The following is a 7,293-nucleotide window of genomic DNA, read 5'->3' as shown; positions in this document are numbered from 1 at the left end:
TATGAATGATTTAGAAGGTGTCTGCTTGTCTGCATTTACTGGGTGTCAGCTCCCCTTCTTTTGCTCCACAGTGTGAGGCAGCAGCAGCAGCTGTGGCAGATTTGGGAGCGCAGGTTTTGTGCAAAGCTGCAGCACTCCTAGTGGTGGAACATGGAAGAGGTACTACATTTCTGCAAAAGCAAGTAGACAGGAGGAGACAAGTGCTGACTGAGAGAACTTGTGTGCAAGAGTTTTGCTTTGCATTGCATCGCCTTGTTCTTGTGCATTGTGTTTTTGCAGTTGCAGTGACACGTTTGTGTGTGTGTGATGGTGGTGGTGGGAGGGGTACGCATGCATAGGTGACTTTTCTGTGTCCGTCTGTTTCATCACACAACAGTGATCGTGTTCCCTAATGTGTGTAAGTACATCACTGGAGAAAAGTATCTGTGGCACTGTGTTCACTCACACATCCGGGCTCAGGCTGTGTTCATTTGACCCGTTCTATGTATGAATCAGTGTGTATGATTTGGAAATGTCAGTGGAAATGGCATGCCAACAGAGGTTCTGAAGAGTTGTGTTGTGTGACAATAGAGGACATACATAACTTAGAGGCAAGTCAGAAACAAACACGTTAGGGCCAAACAAACCTTGAATCCTCTTAGGCTCCAAAACAGTCCCCCTTTGCCTTTCAGATGAATGTGAAGACAGTGAATGTGGCAGATATTAATTTGTATCTGACGTCAACATTTGACGTCTTTCTGCTGCTGCAGTGTTTAGCTGAATATTTGACACAAGAAAACACTATGAAATGTTAACAGTGACTGGTAAAGGTGAATAGGACTGTCCTAAGATTAGCAGTTTGATGCATTATGTAACAGTGCCTGAGTCAAATTCAATCTACAAAGTCAACAAAGTATTATAACATCTACATTCATCACAAAACACATAATCCCTGTAATACCAGATATGCCTGTTGTCACAGCAAACTGGTGTTGATCAAGACTAATTTGAGATTTTATTTTGTTTCCATGACAAAGGTATGCAGCCCTGGTCTGTTCCGGTCTTTGCCGGAGAATCTGTTGTCATGGTGCCTCGATCATATAAAGCTAACAGCGCTCCTATATGGTACACTATAGTGGCAGGATAGGCAGGGCAGCCAGGGTCTATCCGGAGTCTGCACAGCTCCTGCATTATAGAGTTCACCAGAGGGTCAAAAGTGTCATCACATACATCACAGCTGTAGCAGAACGGCACACACTGTTGCCATGGTGATCGGCCATTTCCCCCACTGTGCTAAGCCAAACAGTGGTGGGTGGGTATCGAGATACGAGAAAAGACAAAAAGGATTGTGTGGACGGTCTTATATATGTTTCAGAGTATGTGTATGCAAAGTGAGTGTGTTTATTTGACCAGACATATTTCGGTTACTGCTAAAGAGACACGTGTGCCTTCCTTGTTTGGTTTCACTATCTGTGGTCTCAGCTGTACTCATCAGGAAGGCTGTGCAACAATAGCTAAGGTGCCCGCGGTGGGAGCTGCACAGCGTGATAAAACTGGCAAAATGACGGTGTCAGAAGCCCCATTGAACATAATCAGGTTGTGGTAGATGGGCTCCGCTGTTGGGTTTGGGACCATAAGTCTGGCGATTAAACATGCATGGGGAGACTCCTTCATCACAGGGCGAAACAAAGCCGCCCTGCCCTTCCCACGTGTTCCAACATCGCCATGGAAAAAGCCTGTTTCCTTGGCAACCAAACTGGTTCTCTTTGTCACAGGAATGGGGAAAGAGGAGATGGGGGGGGGGGGTTGAGTGGAGGCATGACAGTCCACGCTGACCTCCACCTGACCTCTAGGTTAACATGCCATATTGGTTTCCTGCTTTCCTGGAGGGAACGCTTTGATTGGTTATTTTTCAACGAAACAAAGACAAGTTCTGTCGGCACAGTAAAACAATTCCGCAACTAAATTTCTCTCTTAACTTTGACGACAACTCAGTGTTTAGACACAGTCATAACAGACACTTATAATGTTTCTGTTTAAACTATCGTACAGATTTATACAGTAAGAGAAATAGCACATGTTCTAGGACTGCAAGAGGAAGGACATTTACATGGGCTGTCATTACTCTATGCTGACAGACAGTGCTGCCTAAATGCTTCCCTAAAAGCCGGCATCTTTTCTTCTACTGCCCCCAGTGGCAGATTGTAGGGCCAGTGAAGGGGAAATAGGGAGAAGCATAAAAAGGGCTGAGTGAAAGAGAAATGACTCAAGGCGAGGAAATGGGGGATGCAGTTCAGAAAGCGTAGTTGGAAAAAGACAATGGCTTGTTAATGCGGGCAGCCAGAAAAAGAGAGGAAGGGAGACAAAGTGAGATGCCGCTTTTATGTCGACCCACGGCTGCTCCCATAGCAAAGGCTGGTACTCTAGCTGTAATGTTAACCTAGTGTTTCCCTAATGGGCTTAATGACATATGGAGCACAGATTGCAGCAGGGGCCCTTTACACTTTGAAACCACTGTCGCCTCCCTCAGGGCTTCCAAAGCACTACATTATGAAGACGTGGTGACTAAGGACACAGGTCATGTCTGCTGAACTTTAATGGTTATCAGATGAAACTTGAAAGGATCTTTTCATGACCTGAAGCACTTTTACATCCGATTGTAAACAGCTCTCAACAGGTGTATTACTTTCAACAATCGTTATCTAAGACACTGCATGATGATATGCCTTCTTTCGTAAATTCTCGGCATTGGCCCACAGGACATCTCCCCAAGCATCTCCCAGCGGCATATCAACCGCCATTTTGTTTCAATTTGTTCCCATCACCGATATCTCTTCCTCCTCTCAGCTCCTTTAGTCTGTCCACATCTCACTTGTCGCCTGGCCGTCATCTTCTCGTGGACTGTTACTGATGATATCAGCTTGCTGTTGGCTTTACGCTGCTGGAAAGTGGAGCTAATGGGCTTTCAAATGCTTTATTGTGAATGCAGCTTGTCAAGAGTGGAGAGATAGGATCAGATTTGATTAGGGGGCGACAGCAGCAGAATAAAATGTTTTTAAAAAGAGAGAGAATGTTGTTTGTTTTTCTGCATGTTTGTGTGCGAAAGAAAGAAAAAGAAACTTCATAAAGTATATTTAGCCAAATCTACAGCTTTGCACCAACCTTAATGCCCTTGAATCATTCTTATCTCTGCAAGTCTTTTCATCCCTGCTCCCATTCGCCTTTCTCCTCAGTTTCCCTTTTCCACATGCATCCCTACCCAGCGGAGCAGAGAGTAACACTGCCTCTTTTGGCTGAATGCGGTAAATGTGCTCCTCTCTGGCAGATGAATGATGTCAAACAGACATATTTATATTCATTTAGGACTGAGGAGGAGGAGAGCCCATCTGTAACGGATGTGATAGGAACCACTACGTGTGAGTATGCGTGCACACACTCGTGTTTGAGGGTTCTAAGGTATCCATCGTTTATGATAAATGAATCGTGCTTTTGTGTGAGTTGATACCGTGTTTGTGGATTTGGGTGTGTATGAGCTTGTGTGTATGTGTATGTTTACAAAATGTGTGTGTGTGTGTGTGTGTGTGTGTGTCTCCGTGCAAGCGAGGTCATTCCCCGGTCACTCGTTCAGGCTGTGTGATGAATGAAGAGGAGAGGTGCCTGCAAAGCTGGAGAGATTTGGGAGAAACATTGTTCTACAGGGTTAAAAATGGTCTTGTGTTGTGCCAGAGGCTGAGGGAATGTTACTAAAAAAATGTAAGACTGCAACTTAAGTGGATGTTCATCATAGCCGATGTTTAATATCAAGCTCGGCAAAGTAATAAACTAATAAAATATTAATTTTAGCCCTTAGATTGTACAGATTTGCTTAGTGATTTTGCAAGTAAATGAAGAATCCAAAATTTGCTCCCTCTCTATGTCCATTTCTTCTTTCCTGCAGGAGAAGTGAGGTGGAAGTGGCTGTGTTTGGTTTGGACGGCAGGCCGGTGGGGTCAAAGACATCTGACTCAACCAGGAAGTATCAGGTTGCAGTAGACAGGAAGTCAGTGGACCAAACAGGAAGGACTTTACGCAGAGGAGGCTACTGAAAGCCAGCAGCCATCCGTGTCTGTCAGCACAGGGCCAAAAAATAGATCGTGTATGTGTGTCTAAGTGTGTGTGCAAGCAGTTTTGTATATTTTCTCTACTAAATATCTACTATATATCTTGTTGTTGTTTTGTTTGACTCTATAACTCTTAAATGAATCCCGGATTTCCTTTTTTTTCATATATGAAGAATAAAGTCAATTGAAATCACTTTTGTTGTCATAAATCCAAATATTCAGAAACTGATGTTACTAATGCAAGGTGTGCAAGAGAGTAATCATTTGTCTGGATGTAGACTTGATAAAGATTAGCTCTGATCTGAGGAACTGCTGAGGATGATTTGTGTGTGTGTGCGTACATCCAAGTGCGTGTGTGCGTCTGAGAATATGTGCTTGGGACAATGTGGTCAGGCAGAAGTGCATTGTGGGATCGATGTCTACACCTCGTCCTAAATTATTCATCCTGTCAGCTGGCCTGTCCACCATCACCGTGGAAACCGCTGACCAAGAGCTTTAGCCCCATCCCTACGGATTCACCTCTTCATCCCCTCCTCGGCCCTCACTTCCTCCTCTCTCTCATTATCTCTTCCCTGATTCGTTCATTTACAGCCTCTCTCACCCCTACTCCTACTTTCAGTCTTCCTTGCTTCTCCAATCTTTTTATCTGTCTTTCTCATACTCCCATTATTCAGTATATCTGTCTTCCTCATTAGTCCTGAACTCCACCTGACTAACTTTCTATTTCTCTCTCTCTCTGACATTCTCTCTTCTGCTACCCCCGTGTTGCTGACTAAGATTATAATGTGTTGGCTTTGTACGATGTTTATGTTTGTGTCTTTGAAGTCTGCCCCTGTGGCCTCTTGGAAGACAGCCATAATCCTAGTGAGCCGCCAGAGGTTGTTCAGCGTGCCGTGTGTGTGTATTCATCCTCATACATGTGTGAATGCATGTGTGCACATGATCAACTCTAAATGCAGTGTGTGTGTGTGTGCGCAAGCGTGTGAGTGTGAGTCAGTAATTGTGACATGGCTCATACATCATGGCCAGAGCCCGTTTGATTACAAGCGGAGGGGCCCAGTGATTAATTGTTGGATTCAGCTTCGTGGCCCGAGTTGTGACACCCGGTCACAGAGCATCTGTACTGCCACACCCCCCTAGCCCCACTGCCTTGCTCCATTGTACCCCCATAGCGCTTACACCCCTATACACACACCCCAAATACCCCCTGCCTTCCCCTCACTTCCTTCCCAGCACTCCATCACCTTCTGCCCTTCTCGCCCCTCCAACAACGCACACCTTACCTTTTCCTTTCCTTCCTCTCCAGGCTTGCCTCCCTTGTACTCCTCTGCCTCCTGTTTTATCTTAGCCCAACCCTTCCACTCTATTCCCCTCTCCCCCACCTCCAGCACCACCGTATATCTTGTCTTTACCACTTTGCACTCCCCACCTCTGCACTCCTTCATCTTGCTCCTCTCCCCTAACCTTTCCTTTTCAAGCCATTATGTGCAACCCACAGTTTCATATTAACCAAAGCCTTACTGTTTGATCTTATCACCTTTAGCCTTGCCGTTTTTCCCCTTTCCCACAATCTGCGTTCGCTCTTTTATATTTACAAGCCACACTAACCCTTTTCCCTAATCTGATTCTGCCCCTGTTGAAATGTATCTTAACTCCCTCATGCACACACAAGCAATCACACATACAGTATATTCATCCTTGCATGTGAGTCCACAAAACTTGCGCGCGCACATTCTTCGTTGCCAAGCCAAAAGCCTCCTTTGTACTTCAGCTCCAGCATCTAAAAGGATCTTTAGCCCTCTCCACCTGCCAGTTAAGATCATGTGAGTCAGGTCCCTGAGGCCCAAAGGAGCCCTTAATCCTCGAAGCAAGCAACCCTGAGGCCAAGCAACTGCCCTTTTGTGCCTTGTATATAGTACCAACAACTAAAAATACCTGGAATTGTCTATGAAATCTATTAATATTTTATTTAAATCAACATTTCTGTAGTTCTCTGCATGTGTACTTTGTGTTATTATTGTTAGTACTGTTATTGTACGAGCACAAATGAAAAAAGTAAGCACGAGTAATATGAGTAATAATAAGCATCAGAATATTGATGAAAGCAAACAATAATTTAAAAGGATAAGCCTGGCGTCATTCTATAATTTTTGTATGGTCAACAAATGCCATGAAAAGGCCAACATTAACAGTACGTTAGTCCATCTCTAAATGCTTTCCGACTTCACAAGCCTGTCCGTGGCTCTCAGCCCCAGGCCCATTGGTTCCTGGAGAAGGTAAATCCTTAAATACGGGTTGCGAATATATAGTTTAATTTTGAACAAAAACTACATAATTTCTTAAAACTGCTGGGCACTGTAGTTTTTGCAAATGTTACTCAAATATGAGTTAATAGTGTGTTTGCTGGTGACTATTTTCAGCTGCAGATTAATACATATTTGGTGCACTAGCTTGTTAATTATGGTGGCGTTTATGGCGATATGTAGGATGAGCTACAGTGCCCATGTTCATTATAATAAAGCAATATGTCACCCAGTGCATCTATGTCGCTCACCATCGCAACTGTGATGAGATTTTCATAGTTTGTTGACAACAATGGAGCTCTATGGCAGAGAGGAATAAGCTATCAGGCTTTAGCTATGCAGACAATACTTGATAATAAGATCAGTTTACTGTTAGTTTTGGTGTTTTCATCAGATTTGTTGACAAAAAGAAAAACATTTATAAAATATACTCACATCATTTACACACAGGACAGATCTGAGAGATCTGATAATATGAGGAAGTTAAGGAAAAAGAGTGTGAGGAAGCAAGAGATGCAGGATAAAAGTCAGAAACAAAGGAAGAGAATCTGTGAGTGTGAGCAAGCAAGCTAGTGAGAAGCAGAGACAGTTTGTGTATGTGTGAGTGTGTGTGTGCATGAATGTGTGTGTGTGTATGCGTTCCCCTGGCTCTCACCTCCATGCAGTATCAGGATGAGGAATGGTCCTGCCAGCGATCAGCCCAGGCCTGGACTCAAGCTCCGCACAAGGATTCCCTGCTGAAACCATTAGTCTGGGCATTAAACACCATTAGAGCACACACACACACACACACACACACACACACACACACACACACACACACACACAGTGTAAGTGCTTTACCACAACCTTACACACACAAAAATACATCTATGGTATGAGTGTGTAGCTGGATGCTCATACACACACAT

This window comes from Siniperca chuatsi, linkage group LG17, assembly GCF_020085105.1.
Source record: "Siniperca chuatsi isolate FFG_IHB_CAS linkage group LG17, ASM2008510v1, whole genome shotgun sequence".
NCBI classification, from domain to species: domain Eukaryota; kingdom Metazoa; phylum Chordata; class Actinopteri; order Centrarchiformes; family Sinipercidae; genus Siniperca; species Siniperca chuatsi.
The sequence above is the reverse complement of the archived record's forward strand: the minus strand, read 5'-3'. Positions refer to the sequence as shown.